At 39.5% G+C, this 20,329-nt stretch overlaps 1 long non-coding RNA gene across 3 annotated transcripts in view; it reads left to right on the top strand.

Annotated features, from left to right (window-relative positions):
* The window catches only part of LOC144616411 (uncharacterized), a 65,093-nt gene that overhangs the window by 28,944 nt on the left and 15,820 nt on the right, over positions 1-20,329 (top strand). For 2 of the 3 annotated variants that reach the window (XR_013555732.2, XR_013555731.2), the window contains one exon: positions 15,712-15,803. The exons of the other annotated variant lie outside the window; for it this stretch is intronic. This is a non-coding gene — a long non-coding RNA (uncharacterized LOC144616411). Of the gene's footprint in view, positions 1-15,711; positions 15,804-20,329 lie in introns of those variants that run through there. 3 annotated transcript variants of the gene reach the window in all.

Here is a 20,329-nt window from a genome sequence, read left to right as displayed (position 1 = left end):
AATTGTGCGGCCGCCAGCGCAGCTGCGCTCCTGGTTACACGCTGACCAAGAAAAGTCCCTTTCTATGCCCTGATTTCTCAGCCCATAGACACCGAGGCACCAGGATGTTGCAAGGAATGGGGAGGCGCTCTGCCCTATAAGTATGACCTCCCCGAGTTGCCCCCCTTCCTCCTCGCTCTAGCCTAAACTACGGTTTACACTAATGCAGCACGGAGACGACACAGGGAAGTCTCTCCTCCCTTCTGAAAAAGACACGCACCCCTGCCAAGCTGCAGAGAAACAAAGGACGGCAGGATGGTAGGAAAGGGCCTTTTTTTGGTTTCTGCTGCAGTGACTGGAGGAGGTGTGGCATCATAGCAAAGCCCTGAATTGGGACACAGCAGGAGGGGTGCTACTCCTTAGCTGTGTGACTCTTTTCAAGTTACTCTCCCACTCTGAGCCTGCATTTCCTCTTTGCAAAGTGTGGGTCTCCAACTAGATGATCTCTAAAGCCTCTTTCCTTTCCTAATATTCTATTCTTTTTTGATGTTATGGGGTGAAAGAAATAAACACTTTAAGTTAGTCTTGTCATAATACCACTGGATTACTAGGCCATGTGTAGGTCACAGATAAACACTTCTCTATATGCTTTTTAAATACCCTGGGAAGAATAAAGAAAAAGTAAGTTCGGAGGATAAAATTGCCCTTCACCTTTCTGTTAAATTCGGGAAACCACAACCTTGATCTAGGGTTCATAAATTGGCCAGAACCTGAGTTTTGAGGTGGTAACCACTTGTAGGCTGAACTTGTAGGCTGGCCTTGAACGTGTACGCGGGGCTCCCGGCCTGAAGGACTAAGTTACAGCATGGAGGCAAGCCAGCTTCTGCTTAAACCCTTCCACCTAGCTCTGCTTCTGGTTATTAGGGGGCGAGCTTTCGGTTGCCACTGTGAGTGGGAAATGGGGTTGGTGCAGACCCTTGGCGGGGGTTGGCATCTCTCTGCTCATGCGTGTTGTTCACGCTGAAATCCCATAATGTCCCCCAGGCAGCTTAATTCTGTGGTAGAACCAACTTGAATAATTAAACAAAGCAAAGATTTGACAACACTGTACTTGTGGTACAACACAGCTGTGATTCCGTGAGCTCAGCGGGGAGAAGGAGTTGGGGGCATCTGTCACAGCAAAAGCATGCTTTGGAACAAATAACAATTTAGCAGACATCCCATGTGCTCTAGAATAGAGGCTATGAAGAATATGGTCCGTCAGGAGTGAATGGGTCATGGCGTCTGTCTGGGAGATGTTCAAGGGGCAGTTCATGTCCGCTTGGCCATGGGCGTCTTATGAAACGAATCTCTGTGCCAGGGGTGGGTCACCACATGTTACTCTTCTTCTAGAAACACTTAGTAATTGGTTCGTGGATGAGCGGTAAGTAAACAGCTGGAGAAAAAGATCAGTCTTTGGCACAAGTAAAAATTTGATACCTTTTGTGTGTGTTGGTGGGAACCCTAAACGTTGAAAAAGACTACAGATTCTTTGTCTATGAGATATAACAGAAGTTGGTGTGTTTGAAAGAATTTCTTCCCTGTTGCCTTCTCCTACTGGGTAAGGCTTTAAAGAAGTAAAAATGGTTCATAAGAAGTATCCAGTTTTCTGATGCGGGACTCTGATTCTCTGCATTGCAAAAGGATTCTCCTTTATTTATCTCGAATGTGATGGCTCTTTGTGTTCCCAAGCAGGACAGGGGATGCTTTTCAATAGTTGTTTCCTCCCCAGTGACAGTCAGTTCTGCAGAAGCCATTTGTGCAGGGAGCATGATCTGCTCAGCAAATGAGAACCTGAGCCTGTTAAGCATTGGGACAATTCTGCGACACCGTATTTCTACAGAGCAGCAGTGAGCTCAGATCTTAACCTTAAATACCTTTGAACTGCAGGGCTCGGCTACAGGAAGAGATCAGCATTGATTCTAAAAAGCAGCAACATTAATATGTGATTTGTATATCTGACTTCAGAAATCTCCAAGAAAGTTAAGTTACTGTCATGCTTCTTTGTGTGTGATTAATATAACTGCAATCATAGTTGTTTTCTAAAAAAAAAAAAAAAAAAAAAAGTCAGTGCCCTTCAGAATTCAACTTTTTCTCATTTTTAACATGGGCAACTTATGTAGTTTAAGATCACAGTAAAGTTCTGAAAGCACATATTTCAAATATTATGGAAGATGTGTGAAAATATTAAATATTGATTTTTTTTTTTAACTCTTTAAAATCTTTTTTCTGATCTGGGCTGTCTTGCATTGACTTTTTTTTTTCCCTCTTGTTTTCATTTATTTTTCCCTTCTTGACTTCTGTCTCCGCTTTTGGAGATGTCTCCCTTCCTTGTCCACTGTGGAATCCACACGGCATTTTGTTCCTTCTCCATCAGATAATGTCTTCATCCTGGTCTGATGACCACAGCACCAACCAGGTATCTGTCCATCACTCTGGTCCCATCTCTGTCAGACTTGTGGTGGGTCTGCTGCAACAATAACTGCCTGATAGATTGGTCACAAAAGTCATTTTCTATAGAAAATTCTCTTCCCTTAGGTCCTACTGTTGACCGCCCTACTCAAAACGCTGCCCCATGTTCTCGCCTGGCCAGTCCCAGAACCTGGCATTCTTGTGCCCGTGACGGACCCTCTCATTCTTAGTTATCCCATGCCTATAACTTCACTGGGTCTCCCTACGTGAAGTTTCTCAACTTTGATCACTACAAAATATTTCAGAACAAAAATTTCTTTACTTTCTGGTGTGTTTGCAACCCACTTGGCTTCAAATTCTTTTATCAGATTTTTCTCATGTTTAGCTTTACCTTTAATGTATCCACATGTAACTTTTAGGGCAAAGCTCCCAGACTCCCATTACTTAAGTTTCCTCATTGTAGGCTACATATACTTTTTCTATAAAGCCTTGGCCATTGTCAGTCGTATCCCTCCCACGGGTCTACTCCCAAAGGTGCTCAACGTCTTTTCCCCTGTTCTGGAATGCACTCCTTCCTTTTATTTGCCAAATCCACGTCTATATGTAGCAGTGGCTTAGAGCTTGGGTGCTAGGGGCCAGATGTCCTGGGTTCAAATTCTAGCTCTGCCATTTGCCATCTGATTCCTGTTGTACAAGACACTTAAACTACCTGAGCCTCAATATCTTCATCTTTAATATGGAGATGATAATATGACCTTACTTGATAAGGCTGTTGTAAAGACTGAATGAGTCAGTTCACATAGAGCTTAGAATGGGTCTTCACACGGTGAACACTACTTACTCACACACATTCAACGTTTCACTGGTCTTCACTGTCTGAAGCTATGTCTCACCCCAGTGTCTTTTCTTTTCATCCTCTGAAGACTGAACACAAGATTCTGCACGTAGAAGTTGCTCAATAAATATTTGTTGAAATCATCTAGAGAGTGTTGGGAAACAGCTGACTTCTGTGGGTTTGGGACTTGACTCTTGGTTGCCTGAGAAAAGAACAGGGCACTGCCATATATCCTATGTCTTATGCTGTGTCCTTGGTCCCTATAAGAGGGCCTGACATATGGTGAATGCTCAAAATTTGCTATAAATGTTTGAATAAATGAATGAATGAAATAAATTGTCAAACTTTTCAAAGTTTAATTTAGCAACCACTTGAGTCACGATGAAATAGCGTAATTTATTTTTAAATTAGAAATCATTTTTAGCGTTAGGACTAATAGTATATATAAAAAGAAAAGTTATATATAAAATATATAATATATATGCACATGTAAAATATGCATACATAGAATATATAGTGTATCTGTTAAGTATGCATATTATAAGTTAAGTATACATATTATAAAACCATATACATCTTATGTATATATATATATATATTTTTTGAAAAGTAAAAAAAAGACAAAACATACACAACCTCATAACTGAAAATATCTGTATTTTCCTCAAATGTATGTATAGATTTTTTTTAGATGCGTAGATTTAAAAATAATGAAATCGAATCATACTGTTCTTACTATTTTATAAACTCCATCATTTTGTTTACTTACACTTGTAGGTGTGAACTAGATGTCTACTCTATAATAAACACTAAAAGTGGGTTACAGAGTCCATCGATTTTTTGGTTTTTTTCTTCTTTCGACACATCTACTCGTTCAGTCCCACTTTCTTACCCCTATGGTGTCTATTTGGAAATGTTACAATTTAAAATTTCCAAGAGGGGGGAAGTCTAAATTATACTAGGACATATTAGCATTCCAGAAAATATGCTTAATAACTTTGCTTTTACTTTGATTTTCCTTTTAGTTTGATTTTATTATATTTTATTTGACATGGATTTATAGCTGAAATTCCCCATTTATTTCAGAACAAACACTGAAATTAAGGATTTAGCAATAGAGCATACAGGTGGTGCACACTTCGGTAGATGTTTTCAAGGAGATTAAAGCCTTTTGCTTTCTATTTAGCAAATGTACCATTCAACTGTATGTGGTGGGAGGGTCTCGCAAGTAGCTCTCTCTTTCTCTTACAGCTGTAAGAGAAAGTAAGGACACTGCTGCTTCTCCCCAATTCCATTTTTGTTTACAAAGGACTTTCAGTTTTAAAGGTCACTATAATGTCAAAATGGCTGACCGAAAGGGCACAACAGTTGACCGGAAAAATGACAATGATTTAACCAAGAAGCCTTCCATTGTAAATGGGGCAAGAGTAATAGAGAAGGTGTTGGATCAAGGGAACAGTTTGGGCCCTGCTGTTGAGAGCCTCAGGTAACTGCTGCAGGGATTGTGCCACTCTACCTGGCCTTGTGGGTGGCTGGGACAGCCCCGTGGCTGGACTGGCCTTGAACCAGGAAGTCAGGTTGTCAGTAAGCTCACTTTGCTTTCACAAATATTTACTAACCACCACTTTCTTCTCCTTATCGCCACAGAAGTGAAAAAAAAAGGGAAAAGCAATTTTAAAAAGCAACATGAATTTCAGTTTCAGGTTTGTGAGGTATTACAGATAAAGAGTTATGCTGAAGGAGCTTTTTTTGTTTTGTTTTGCTTTAACACAAGATTTTTGTGTCTCTTGATTCACTGAAACAGCATAGCAAGTAAATGTTTAAGAGATGAATTTCAGATAGAACCTATAAGTGAAATTAATACACATATCCAGTTTGCAAGTTGGGCTGTGTTTTGAATCTAGAGGATAAGGGGATAGAATGAGGAGAAAAGGTAGTAATACTCACATATCTAATTAAGGGTTATTGGGGTAATTTAATTATGCCAAGGATAAATAATAATATTTCATGAAATGACAAAGATAATCCTGAAGAAATGGACAATTTCTATAAGGTCCCTACATACCATATCATACCTTTAACCAAAAGAAAATTACAATATATGCACCAAAGTGTCCTTGTAATAGTTTTGAATAACTGTGGCATGTTTTCTTAGTCCAATGGTTAATATGGGCAAGTCAGAGATATTTCATTATTCCAAAGGTTCTGTGGAAGGAGTTTTTGGTAATGTCTCTATAACTACTAATAGAAAAGTACATTTTTGTGACACTGAATTTTATTTACTTGGAGTTTGTCTTCTAAACGTGTAATGTCCAGGGACGCCTGAGTGGTTCAGTCGGTTAAGCGTCTGACTTCAGTTCAGATCATGTTCTCATGGATTGTGAGTTCAAGCCCCGCGTCGGGCTCTGTGCTGACAGCTCAGAGGCTGGAGCCTGCTTCAGGTTCTGTGTCTCCCTCTCTCTGTGCCCCTCCCTCCGCTCACGCTCTGTCTCTCTCTGTCTCAAAAATAAATAAACATAAAATAAATAAATGTGCAATGTCTAAAGAGAATGACACTCTGAAAGCACAGTACAGCTTCAGCTGGTCAGTTCCATTTCTTCCTCACTTTAAATCTGTTTTAGGCTTATGCAACACCAACAGAATGGAATGATTACTAAAGTATTTACTTTGTAAAGATACTAATTTTCCAACAGACTTTTCATACATTAGAAGGTCCTTGGGAATCAAATCTTATCTTTTTCTTTCTCCCTGCCTTCTAGCTCCCTGTCTGGTAGAACTTGTAAAGTAAATTGTTTCAATGTCCTTGAACATTGTGTTCACATACTTTGAAAAAAGGCAGGGGTGCAAAATGATGTTTTTCCAGGTACCATATTACAAAAAGAAAAAGAGTGCCTATTAGTCCAGCTTCTATATAAAACTTTTCAGTCTTCCAATTTATGAAAGCACAGCTAACTAGAATATTAGAGCTAGGTAGAAAGACTTTTAATGAACCCTTTGATTTACTAGAATTAGAAGATATTTAAGGGGCACCTGACCTGGCTGGCTCAGTTGGTGGAACATATAACTCCTGATCTCAGGGCTGTGGGCTTGTGCCCCTGTTGAGTGTAGAAATTACTTAAAAGGCTAAAGTGTTTTTTTTTTTTTTTTTTCAAGATATTTAAAGGATCACTTAGGCTCTGAAGCTAAACCAAATATTATCAATTTTTTCTTAATATAAATATGATATAGAAGCTCAATGAAAAAGTTTGTGAAAAATAACACATACATCTGTGTATTTATTCCAGTCACTATATAGCTTAGTTTTGTCTGTTTTTGCAACTTGATGTAGATGGAGATCATCAGTGCCACCAACAATCAGAATTTATGTTCTGATTGTTCTACCGTCCTCGCCAACACTTGGTACTGATGAACTTCATTTTTCTTTTTTTATTGGAGTATAGTTGACACACAATGTTGCATTCGTTTCAGGTGTGCAATTTAGTGAGCTAACACGTTTGTACATTCTGGTATGTTCACCACAAGTGTAGTTACCCTCTTTGCTGTTACATTGTTACATCGCTACTACACCATCGTTGACTGTATTCTTCGCGCTGTGCCTTTGATTCCCTGTTGCTTACTCATTCCATAACTGGCAGCCTATACCTTTCACTCCCCTTCATTCATTTTGCCTGGCCTCCCACCCCCTGATATCAACAAACTTAAAAATTTTGCCTTTCCGGTGTTTGGCAACGGTATCTTGCAATTTTGGTTTGCATTTCCATGATAACTGACAGGATTGGACATCTTTGAACATCTTCTAATATTGTTTTCATATATTTCTGTTTTATTTTCACTTATGCCTCTTTTTTCTATTGGATTGTTAATATTCTTCTTCAAATATACAGAAAATTTTCATATATTTGGATGCTACTCCTTTGCAAATTACGCTTTGCAAATATATTTTCTCCGGTAAACTTACAACGTATGTATATTTTATCGTGGAGGTTTCACTTGTATTCTGCAAAGTGAATGGTCTTACGTGTACAGAGCTACTGTCTCTGTGTATACCCAGGTAGCCATGACCTACATCTGGATATAAGCTATGTCCAGGACTGCAGTAGAATACCTTATGCCTCCCTTCTATTTGAAGCTCCTGAACTGCACAAACTCACAGTACTCTACTTTTACCACGCTGGTTTAATTTTATTTGGTGTTAACTCTTAAAGAATGGAATAACATCTACTATTTTTACCTGGGTTCTTAGACCCAACATTGTATTTGAGAGATGTGTGTAAAAATGCTCTTCTTTTTTATTGCTGTGTAGTATTCCACGGTGCAGCCATTTTGCAATTTTTCATTCTACAGTTGATGTGCACGTGGGTTCATGTGTCAAGCAATTAAATATTCTTGCTGTAAACATTCCTGTACTTGTCTTTTGATGAACAACAGTCTTCAGTTTCCTTGGGTTTATACCCAGGAGTGGAATTTCTGGGCATTGATGTATTGCATGTTTGCCAAACTGTCTCGTTTTCTCTTTAGTGTGCATTCGCCTGACGACTAACGATGTTGAACAACTTTTCATAGGCTAAATCGTCATTCGTAAATTTCTTTTATTTTCTTTTGCTCTTTTCTTTTTTTTTTTGGATTGTCAGTTTTTCTGATTTTGATCTGTATTTCTTTGTAAACTATGGATTCGAGTCCGTGGTTAGGCACATGTAACACAACTATCTTCTTTCAGTTTATGACTTGCCTTTTCAGTCTCTTCGTATTGTGTTTGGATAAACAGATGTGCTTAATTTTAATGATATCCAATTTATGACTTTTATAATAATGTTTAACATTACGTTAAACATTCATCTTTAAGAAATCTTTGCCTATGCCAAGGTTATATGTTCTCAATCTAGAAGTCTGGCTGTTTCAGCTTTCATGTTTTGGTCTATAGTACATTTTGAAAAAAAAATTTAAGTAGTAGACACCATGCCCGTTGTGGGGCTCGAACTCACAATCCCGAGATCAAGAGTCTCATGCTCTACTGACTGAGCCAGCCCGATGCCCAAAATTTGAAATTCTTTTGGTCGTATAGTGTGAGGAAGTCAGGCTTCCTATTTTTCTTCCTATATGGATACCCAGTTGGCCCGACAATTTCAACAAATTGTTGAAACATTTTTTCACTGCATTGCGGTGACATCTTTGTTATAAATCGGATGATTGTATGCATGTGCCTCCAGTGCTATTCTCTTCTATTAACATATTTGCATCCTCTGTGCACCTTTTGATAGGTAATATTTCTAAAATATAGACAAATATATGTCTTTTCCTTTATAGTTTATACACTGTTATGTCCTCCCTAACTCAAAGTAATAAAGATGTATTTCCATGGTGTGTACACCTGAAAGTTTTATAGTTTTATCTTTCAAAATTTTAAAAACTTTTAGGTTATGAGTATTTAATCAACTTGTAACTGATTTTTGAGACTCGTTTGAAGAAGAAATTCAATTCTGTTTTTTTCCACATATAGTTGAATCATCCCTGCATTATATTTGGAGTAGCCCCCTTTTTTTTCTTCTTTGAGCTACTCCTATCCCAGCTCTGTCACAGATTAACTTTCTATATACTCATGGGTTTGTTTCCAGACTCTGTGTTTTGTTCCATCAATGTATTTATCTGTTCTTGTATTAGGACCACACCACCCTGATTACCATATTTCTAAAGTTTCCAACACTTTACTTCTTTCAAGAGTATCTTGACAATTTGTGGCCATTTGCAGCTCCATATGAATTTAGAATAAATTTGTCATTTCCACAAAAATCCTTGTTAGGATTTTGTTTGGGTTTGCTTTGTATCTACAAGCTAATTTAATGAGAATTGTCATCTCTAGAATATTAAATTTCCCTATAGATTATGTGGTGTATCGTTGAAGGTTTTTGTTTTTTAGGATTTTCTTTAATGTCTTATATAATTCTCTCCATGAAGGTATTATACTTTATTTGTTAGATAACATATGGATCTTATATTTTTCTTATTATTACAAATAATATATTCTTTACTCTCTTAATCATGAAGTTTAATATATATAGAAAATACACCTGTATTTGGAGTTTAACAAATAATTTTAATAATTTTTTTAAGTTGATTTATTTATTTTGAGAGAGAGAGAGAGAGAATACAAGCGGGAGAGGACCAGAGAGAGAAGGAAAGAGAGAATCCCAAGCAGGCTCTGCACTGTCAGCACAGAGCCCAACTTGGGGCTCGAACTCACAAACCTTGAGATCATGACCTGAACCAAAACCAAGGGTTGGATGCTTAACCTACTGAGCGACCCAGGTGGCCCAGTTTAACAAATGATTTTAAAGTGAACACCCATGTTAATTAACAGTACTCAGGTCAACCAATAGGGTATTTTTAGCCTTGTAGCAAATATTCCAAGTTGCAACCCCCAGTCCCTTCCAGAAGTAACTACTGTCCTGACTTTTTAAATAATCACAAATTTACTTTATTTTTCTTTTTTTAGTTTTAACACCTAGATATACCATCTTAAATAATGTAGTTTACTTTTGTCTGTTTTTGGACTTCTTATGAACGGAATCTTTATGCATTCTCTGTTGTGTTTCTTTTATTCAACATTATGTTTGTATGATTGATCCATGTTGTAATGGTATGTTTTTTAAAAACTAGATTTTTAACATTTTGCTTCTGGAGCTTAGAAATTCAGTTGATTTTGCCTACTGATTTTGTATATAAGACAGTGATTTTCAGACTTTAGACAACAGGCAGTGCAGAGCTGTGGCCCTAGAGGAAGGAAAATAAATGAGGAGAGCCCTATAAATGCCTGTTTGCTACCTGGGGAGAATTCCAGGCTGAAGTACAGTGGGGGAGAACCTGAACAGCCTGGCGGGCTCCTTGAATACAGGATACTGAGCTCAAGATTCAAAGGTACCAGGGCTGCTGAATTCTCAAGGCAGAGCAACGCAGATGAAAGAGCTGAGGGGCGCCTGGGGGGCTCAGTCAGTTAAGGGTTGGACTCTTGATTTCCCCTCAGGTCATGATCCCAGGGTTGGGGGACTGAGCCCTGCATGCTCAGCATAGAGCCCTTTTAAGAGTCTCTCTCCCCCTACCCTATGACCCAGCAATAGCACTGCTAGGAATTTACCCAAGGGATACAGGAGTACTGATGCATAGGGGCACTTGTACCCCAATGTTTATAGCAGCACGCTCAACAATAGCCAAATTACGGAAAGAGCCTAAATGTCCATCAACTGATGAATGGATAAAGAAATTGTGGTTTATATACACAATGAAATACTACTTGGCAATGAGAAAGAATGAAATATGGCCTTTTGTAGCAACGTGGATGGAACTGGAGAGTGTGATGCTAAGTGAAATAAGCCATACAGAGAAAGACAGATACCATATGGTTTCACTCTTATGTGGATCCCGAGAAACTTAACAGAAACCCATGGGGGAAGGGAAGGAAAAAAAAAAAAAAGGAGGTTAGAGTGGGAGAGAGCCAAAGCATAAGAGAGTCTTAAAAACCGAGAACAAACTGAGGGTTGATGGGGGGTGGGAGGGAGGGGAGGGTGGGTGATGGGTATTGAGGAGGGCACCTTTTGGGATGAGCACTGGGTGTTGTATGGAAACCAATTTGACAATAAACTTCATATATTGAAAAAAAAAAAGAGTCTCTCTCCCCTCTCCCTCTACCAATCACCGGCTTGTGTGTGCGCTCGTTCTGTCTCTTTCTAAAAAAAAAAAAGAGAGAGAGAGAGAGAGCTGAAAAGAACTCTAGAATTCTGCAGAGGATTTGAGAATCTGCTGCTGGCTAAGGATCAGCACAGGTGTGCAAAGAAACTATTTAAAGTCAGGAAAAGGCCTTCACAAAAAGATCAAACAGACAGTCCCCAAACTTCACACAGGATGAAAATGGTTTGTATCCCTACCACCCAGAGTGGAAAGACCTCCTTGATATTGACACAAGGTATCAATATCAGGTAGAATCCTCACAAGGGGTACTTGGTTGGATGATTAGTCTAGACGTTCAGTCCCACCTCTAAAAGAGAACTTAAAAGGAGTCAGACGGTTTCCAAGTACCTTAACCATGTCCCAGAGCAGAATCAAGGATATTCATAAGAATACAAAAACATCCAGGACCCCACAAAATAAAATTCATAATATCTGACATCCAGTAAAAAATTAACAAGCATTCAAATAAGCAAGAAAATGCAGCTCAAGATGGGGGTGGGTGGGAAATAGCAATCGATTGAAATTAATCCAGAAATGACACAGATAAAAAATCACTCCACTGTGGTAAATATTTTCCAATTTTTAAGTTATTTCTAATAATATTTACTTTATATTTTTAATATTGATCTTGCACTTCTATTTTTTATTTTCCCATTTATTTTATTTCCTATTTATTTTATGTTTTAAAAGATAAGGTTTGAACTCTCTTATATTATCCCAACACAGACTTCTTTAGTCCCACTTACTCCTATTTGTTATATTACGCGTTTTTTGTTAATATTGACATGGTTAAAAATTTTGTTCACCGCTAAGATACAAACTATACTATACTCCTGGGGCGGGGGGGTGGCGGGTACCTGGGTGACTCAGTTCATTAAGCATCTGACTTTGGCTCAAGTCATGATCTCTCCCTCTCTCACTGCCCCTCCCCTCCTTGCACTGTCTCTCTCTCTCTCTCTCTCTCTCTCTCTCTCACATGCATGTGCTCTCTCACTCTCCCTCTCTCAAAAATAAATAAACATTAAAAAAAAAAAACACAAAAGAAAGAAAGAAAGAAAAGAAAAAGAAAGAATATCTTTCCCAGTGCATCTGGGTGGCTCAGTTGGCTAAGTGTCCAACTTTGTCTCAGGTCATGATCTCAAGGTTTGTGAGTTTGAGCCCCACATCAGGCTTTCTCTGTCAGCACAGAGCCTGCTTCTGATCCTCTGTCCCCCTCTTTATCTGCCCTGTCTCTGCTGCTTCTTCCTCTCAAAATAAATAAATAAGCTTGAAAACAAAATATTTTTCCCTCAAAAATTAGAAGACGTTAATTCTTTAATTTTTCACTAAAAGTGCTATTATTTGAAATTCGATGCTATTTTTTAGTAATTTTTTTTATTTTTAATTTTTTTAATGTTTATTTATTTTTGAGAGAGAGAGAGAGAGAGACAGAGCTTGAGCAGGGGTTTGGGGGGGAGAACAGAGAGAGAAGGGGAGACATAGAACTGAAGCAGGATCCAGGGCTCTGAGCTGTCAGTACAGAGCCTGATGCAGGCCTTGAACTCACAAACCGTGAGATCGTGACCTGAGCTGAAGTCAGACGCTTAATCAACTGAACCACGTAGGTGCCCCAAAATTCAATGCTATTTTTATGTAACCTTCTGGAAACTTACAGAATCTTCTCTTTGTTCCAAGTGCTCTGCAGTTTCACAGTGATGTGCCTTGGTGTGCCTTTGGGCCTTGAAATTGAGTCCAGAAATCTATGCTTATTAGTTCTGGAAATTTCTTATATTATTTCTTTAATAATGTCCTGTCTGCCAATTTAGCTGAGCTTTCTTTTCAGAATTTCTGTTATTCAGCTATTGATCTCCTGCATTGATCCTCTAATTATCTTATCTTTTCTCCACTATTTTCAAGGCCTTTATCTTTTCATTCTACTTTCCTGGAGATGTTCTCAACTTTATCTTCCAACCTTTCTCTTGTTTTTGCTTTGTTTTGTTTTTCCATGTTATTTTTAAATTTCCAGAGCTCTTTTCTGAATGTATTTTTCTTTCTTTTTTTTCCTTTCTTTTCTATCTCCCTCCCTCTTCCCACCCTTCCTTCCTTCCTGTCTATAGTGTTTTTTTTTTTTTTTTTTTAATGTTTATTTTTGAGAGGAGAGAGAGTGAGCAGGAGAGGGGCATACAGAGGGGGACAGAGGATCCAAAAGGGGCTCTGTGCTGACAGAAGACAGCCCGATGTAGGGCTCAAACTCATGAACTGGGAGATCATGACCTGACCCAAAGTCAGACACTTAACCAACTAAGCCACCTAAGAGCCCCTGTAGTTTTTGTTTTTTAAAAAAATCTTTTATTTGCTTTTCTGTTTCCTTCATTTTCCCCCTATGCTGTGCTGTTTTTTCCACCTATGAGCTTGTTAGAGTTTTTTTTATTTTTTAATGTTTATTTATTTTAAGAGTGAGAGTGGGGGAGGGGCAGAGAAAGAGGAAGAGAGAATCCTACAGAGACTCTGCACTGTCAGAGCTCAAAGCCTGACCTGGGACTCAAACTCATGAACTGTAAGATCATGACCTGAGCCGAAACCAAGAGTCCGCTGCTTAACCGCCTGAGCCATGCAGGCGCCTCTCTTGTTAGAGGTTTTAACCAAATGTCTAAGGATCCTTGACTATTTATTCATATTATGAGTGAAGCATTAGAAAGCTAATTAGAATCTGGGAACAGGGGTTTCACCATTATGACTTCTGCACTAGATAGAATTCTAGTAGGTCCTCCGTAACAAATTTATTTCAGAAAATTTCTATTACTAGCTTGTTACGATGAAAAAAAAGAAAAAACTGGGATGGATTTTGTATTTCAGCAGTGTTTTCTTGGCATCTACTGAAGTCATCATATACTCTTTAACCTTTAATCTGTCGGTATAATTTCCTAATGGTAGGGTTTCTAACAGCAGTATTTCAGAAGGGCTTTGCTGCCCTTCTCCAAGGAGAAGCTAAAATTTTCTACTTTTTAAGAAAAGGGTGGGAAGGTTGACCATGCCATTCATGCTGCCTGTGTTTAGGGCGGGCACTGCCCTCTTTCTGCTCTATGCCATGCAGAAGTTACGATTTTCCTTTTCAAAACAAGCATTTGGCCGAGAAAAATGATGGCATACTTTAAGGAGTCAGCTAAGTTTGTTGTGATCCTGACATTTTTTGTGTGTTTAATATAGTTTTTGCTTCATACACGGCCCATATGGAATTCAGTCTCCTCATGATAAGTAAGGCATCGCATCGGACGCATCTTAAGGGGGAGAAAAGGTATTTACAAAATGTTTCTTCCGTGAGCCCCTCGTCTGTGGTTTAGCTGCTTTCCTTACCACAGCATAGTTTTCCTCCTACTCTTTATCGTCACATGGCAATCAAAAGACCATGGCTTTTTTTTTTTTTTTTTTTCCCTGCAGTACTGTGCTTCTCCACATACTTCCCTAAAGAAAAAGGAAGAGTCAGAGGGCTATTCTAATCATTAGTAGTAGCTGTGAAAGAGTGTCTGAGTTGCATGATATGCCAAAGGACATTTAGCTAAATAGTTACTGGTAGTGTGAAAAAAATGAGAGACAGCCTCGAGATGTGACAGAAGAGGCCTACACCTGAGAACGAAGCCGGGAGGCCGGAGGCTCATTTCTATCATCACTGGCAACTCACTGGCCCCACTGGGCCTTAGTTTCTGTGTATGTTAAATAAGGACGGTTGACTTCGCTGGATGACCCCCGTAGTCTTTTTGGGCTCTGATAGTCTTTTGTGCTCAAAGCAATTTCAACTCTAGAAAATGTTCAGTAAGACATTTGCACTTCCTTTTCTAAATGTGACAACCTCATTAAGATGACAATATTCCAGAATTGAGTATTTTCCTCTTCACTGTGAACACTGTTTTGTTCTTAAGTATATGAAATATAAGCCTTCCTGGAGAACCCAAAAATATCCTGTATAGTAGGCACAAAATGACTCCCCCCTTGCATGCCCATGTCTTAACCCCCAAATCCTGTTAATATGTTGCTTACATAGATGTGAGTAAAATCTCCCTCTCCAGAAGGAGAGGGTAGCCTGGATTATCTAGGTGGGGGTCAATCTAATCACAAGGGTCCTTATATGTGGAAGAGGAAAGGAAAGAGGTCAGAGTGATGTGATGTGAGAAATGAACCTGCTACTGTTGGCTTTGAAAATGAATGAAGGGACCCATCAGCCAAGGAATGTGGGCAGCCTCTAAGAGCTGGAAAAGTCAAAGAAATGGATTCTCCCCTAGAACCTCCAGAAGGAATGCAGCCCTTTGAAACTTTGATGTTAGCCCCATGAAACACATTTTTGTTTTCTAACCTCCAGAGCTATGAGATAATCAATCTGTTTCGTTTCAAGCCACTATTTTTGTGATAATTTGTTGCAGCAACAATGGGAAATTAGTATAGTTCGTCAGCTCTGGCCTTTACTATATTGAGCAAATGTACCTTCGTCTTTAATGTATTTCTATGCATGTTGTTCACGTGTGTGATAGCAAATACTTCCATTCTGCCTTAATAATCAAGAATTATTTCATGTTATTGTTTATATGATAGCTAAAGGAATACCTAGCAAATTGACTAACTATGCCTCTGTGTACCATTATATTCCTACATTTAATTATTCCCTGGGACTACATTTTATTCTTAGAATTCCTAGAATATTGGATCTGGAGAGAACCGTGAGTATGATCTAATAAAATGTAATCCTCTTTTCACAGGAGAGGAAATTGTTACCTGTTGAGCTTAAACCCGTGACTTTCCCATAATCATCCCGCAAGCTGCCTATAACACGAAGATCAAAATTGAGGATTTCTGGCTCCCAGTCTAGGGTTTGTCTTCCTACACCATAGGCTCTCCAACGGAAAGTGTTAGGACATGAAAATATTTAATAAATCTGGCCTCTTAACGTGAAATAGGAGGGAGTGTGAAAGCCAAATGTGTCTTGTGTAGTTCAACTCATTTTCACCTGAGAAACAGTATAACACAGTGGTTCTGACCTGGGACCCCAAAGGGTCCATACAGTACCCTCTACACAAATCCCATCTCTAGCACTCACCAGCAATGGGAACCTAGTTGAGTTATTTAATGTCTCCATGCCTCCATTTCTTTATCTGTGAAATGGAGATGGTAATTGTACCGAACTCATAAGGTTGTGGGAGATTTCAATACATTAATAACTGTAAAGCTCCTAGGAGAAGGCCTGGACCGTATTTACTACCAAGTAATTAGGAGCAATTCTATTATTAACAGTAGGCTGTATAATAAAGACAAACTATTTTTAGTTGAACAAAAGAACACTCTTTACGAATATTAATATTATTAATATTTATTCCTGCTGTGCTTATTAGCCACCTCCTGCGGTGAAGGCGTGAATACTTAATCCTAAAACAGGGCCCATTGTTCAGATAAATTGCCTGTAGACTGAAAATCTTGTACTCTTGCGTGCCATCAGACGTTTTGTGGACAATTAGCACATGACTATCATGAGTGCTCTTGCTAATTAAAGTCGCATTAATACCAAAGAACTGTACAATGGCTGGTTCTATACTGTCATTTCTGCAAGCTGCATTGTTCCAAGGACAAAGCGGCTGATGTACTATTTCTTTCCTTTCATAATGCTGAGCATGGGTATCTGATAGACTTGCTTAGGCTGGCAAACTTTTGAGCAGAAGTGCTAGATTTGTATGCATCTTCGAGAATTGGGCAGTTTGAAGCTAAAGTGAGCTAGGAAAGAAATAGGAAGTGAAAAAGTAGAACGGAAAGACATAGGTAGATAGAGGAAGAAAAAAGAGGAAGGAGGAAAGAAGGAGACTTGAAAAGACATGAAAGATAAATGAAACCACTTAAATGGAGAAGAGTTTAAGAGCCAAACAGGAGACGCTCCAGGCAGAAGGGTTTTCTATTGAAGTGTTTCTGATTCCAGACCAGTGCTTTGCAGGCTGTAATGTACATCAGAATAGACCGGAGGACTTGTTAGAACAATTTCCTGAGTCCCATCTGCAGGGATCCCGATCCAATAGGTTAGAGTGGAGCCTAATGCAAATTCTAACAAGTCCAGAGGGGGACACTGAGACTGCCGGTCTGAGGACACTTTGAGAACCTCTGGGTCATACTATAGTCACACAAAATAAAAATAGTAGTTCTCTGCTTTTTTTAAATTGAGCTATGTTTTTATACATAGTGAATTGCACAGATTATAATGGTCTTGGTTTGCTACCCTAAGCAATTCCCTCCTAAGTCATGTGAAGATTTACCTGTCTCCATCGAGGATAGCAGGAGACTTTTTTGAACACAGTCCTAGTGTTCCCGAATAATAAAATGAACTTCAGTGAGTTTTTTAGCTCTTTGAAGAAAAACATATATTCTATAACCTGGCATTGAATGCCAAAGAACTAGAAAGCACCTACATTATCTTGTTTATTCCTGGAATATTCCCAGGCTCATGTAAGCTATAGCCCATTTTTTTAACATGAAATTTATTGTCAAATTGGTTTCCATACAACACACAGTGCTCATCCCAACAGGTGCCCTCCTCAATACCTGTCACCAACTTTTCCCTTCTCCCCCACCCCCCATCAACCCTCAGTTTCTTCTCAGTTTTTAAGAGTCTCTTATGGTTTGGCTCTCTCCCTCTCTAACTTTTTTTTTTTTCCTTTCCCCTCCCCCCATGGTCTTCTGTTAAGTTTCTCAGGATCCACATAAGAGTGAAACCATATGGTATCTGTCTTTCTCTGTATGATTTATTTCACTTAGCATAACACTCTCCAGTTCTATCCACGTTGCCACAAAAGGCCAGATTTCATTCTTTCTCATTGCCAAGTAGTATTCCATTGTGTATATAAACCACAGTTTCTTTATCCATTCATCAGTTGATGGACATTTAGGCTCTTTTCTATCTCTTATTTATTATTCCATTTGAGACGAGGAAATTTGGGTGTGTTATATATTGCATTCTCTCCTGTTCTTTGAATTAGCCATTCACTGGCTTTATGTAATACATAATCTGAGACATTGGCCAAGGAAGTTCTTGAGATTGAAATTCTTCAGCAGTGCATCTGAACCCCTAGGATCTTGTTAAAGATGCAGATTTTGATTCAGTGGGCCAGGCGTGGGGTTCACAATTCTGCCCGGGTAAGAAATTCACAAATAATATTGATGTTGTGAGTCCACAACATTACATTTTCAGTAGTGAGGCCCTGTCTGGTGTGTGTAGGTGTGTAGGTTCTCTAATTTTAGCCAGTGCCAGAAGGGATGGAGGGCTTGTTAGAACATGGAGTTTTGGCCTCCACCCCAAGTACCTCAACCAATGGGAATGAGGCCCCAGCGTTTGCATTTCTGAATTCTCAGATGATGCTGGGGAAGGAGCAGGGAGCACACTCTGACAGCTAACGAGCTATTAACCACCCCTCTCATTTTGCTGATGCTAATGGACTTGTCAACAATTGCCACTGCTAGTGGACAACATCTACCTTCAAAGAGCTCTGACAGAATCACTAGTGGTCTCTTGATGGACAAACCCAATGGGTTCCTTTTGGTCTTCACATTTCTTGGCTTCTCAGTGGCTTCTGACCATTGTTGCTCCCCTCTTGAACCCTCATCTCTCTTGGGTACAGTAATAGAATTTTCTCTTTTTGCTTCCTACTTTTCTAACTCTGTTCTAATTTCAGACTCTTACGTAAATTTCTCTTTTTTTCCGTCCCCGTGCTTTAGCCCCACAACTGTGCTTTAGTTCAGCCCCTTATCATCTGCCACCTAGATCATGTCACTACTTTCCTACTGAATCCTTCTGCCTTGGTTGAGTCTCCAAGCCATTCTCCCCACCTCTACCTGAGCGATCTTTATAAAATACAGGAGTGATGGTATTCTCGCCCTGCTTAAAACCCTTGGTGGCTTCCCGTTTGCCACAAGATGCCTTCCAAACTCTTCAGCTTGGCTGACTTGGCTCTCTGTAATCTGACTTGTCTCACCTTTTCTCTCACCACACCTACTTTGGAATTTTCCTTAAAAACAACCAATTCCCATTGAGGCTACACGATTTTGTGCTCCTTTCTCTTCCCAGAATTCTTCCCTTCCCATTTTTCCCAACCTGCTAAACTACCAAACACCTCAACTTTCATGTGTCTCTCCTCTGGACCCTTACTGTGACCATCCCAGGAAGTAGTGAGTTCTTTCTTCTCGTGCCCGCGCATGATGATGATGATGCCAGTAATACCGGATTATAAAAGTCTTGAGAACAAAAAAAATTATTTTTTCAGCCTGGTGTTCCTGGCGCATTGCTCAGTGCCTGACACGTCAGTCACCTTGTTTTCTGAACAAATGAATGAATCAGTGATCGAGGGAGAAGCAGCTGATAAAGACCTTTGGGGACTGCATTAGTCTCCCGAGTCTGCTTACAAGAACCGAAATATATTCCCTCTGAGTCCTGGAGGCCGGAAGCCTCAAGTCAAAGTGTTGGGGGGCTGTGTACTCTCTGAAGGCTCTAAGGAGAGATTCCTTCCTTTTCTTTTCCAGACCAGCTATTCCTCGGCCTGTTGCTGTTACCACTTCAATCTCTGTCCCATTTTCTCCTCTTCTAGTCTGTCTCTTATAAGAACACTTACTGTTTTTAGGGCCCATCTGGATAGTCCAGGATGACCTCATCTTGAGATCCTGAGCTTAATTTCCTCTGCAAGCACCCTTTTTCCAAATAAGGTCCCATCACAAGTTCTGGTGGCTGGGACCTGGACACATCTTGCTGGGGGCCACCATTCAACCCACTGAAGGGACTGCGAGAAAAACAGAGATGGTATCTCTACGTAGAAATTGGAAAGAGACAGGTAATCCTCATCTTCCTGCTAGATCCCATGTAATAACAATGGATAGAAGGTAGTAGACATACACTCTGTTACTGTAGTTCTCCTCAATCAGTTATCATCCAAAGACAAACTCATTTTTGTTAAAAAAAAAATCATTAAGTGCGTGTGTGTGCGTATGTGTGTGTATGTTGGGTGCCTTGGTTCAAGCACGAAGAATATTCTCCTTTTTGCCTAAGACATACCAACTCCTTCCCCCTAAGCTTGAAAAATAAAACACAAGCATCGCATCTACTGGTCTTTGAAAAGTAATCCTTTCTGAACTCATTTTGGTTTTCTTACAACTTCACATTTGTCCTGGAGGAGAGGAAATGATTTCACTTCCTGGTATGGTACCTTGCCTTTGTCAGCATTAGGCGCTTCACAACTACTTTTGATGAAACTGTTAATTGGTATTGGATGAGTGCAAGCAGAGACGTGGGGTTGGGAGAGGCAGTCATGGAAACTGTGAGGACAGGAGACTGGGCAAAGGCAGAGGGAAGGC

The sequence above is a fragment of the Panthera onca genome, chromosome B2 (genome assembly GCF_046562875.1).
Source record: "Panthera onca isolate mPanOnc1 chromosome B2, mPanOnc1 haplotype 2, whole genome shotgun sequence".
Classification (NCBI taxonomy): domain Eukaryota; kingdom Metazoa; phylum Chordata; class Mammalia; order Carnivora; family Felidae; genus Panthera; species Panthera onca.
The sequence above is the reverse complement of the archived record's forward strand: the minus strand, read 5'-3'. Positions and strand labels throughout refer to the sequence as shown.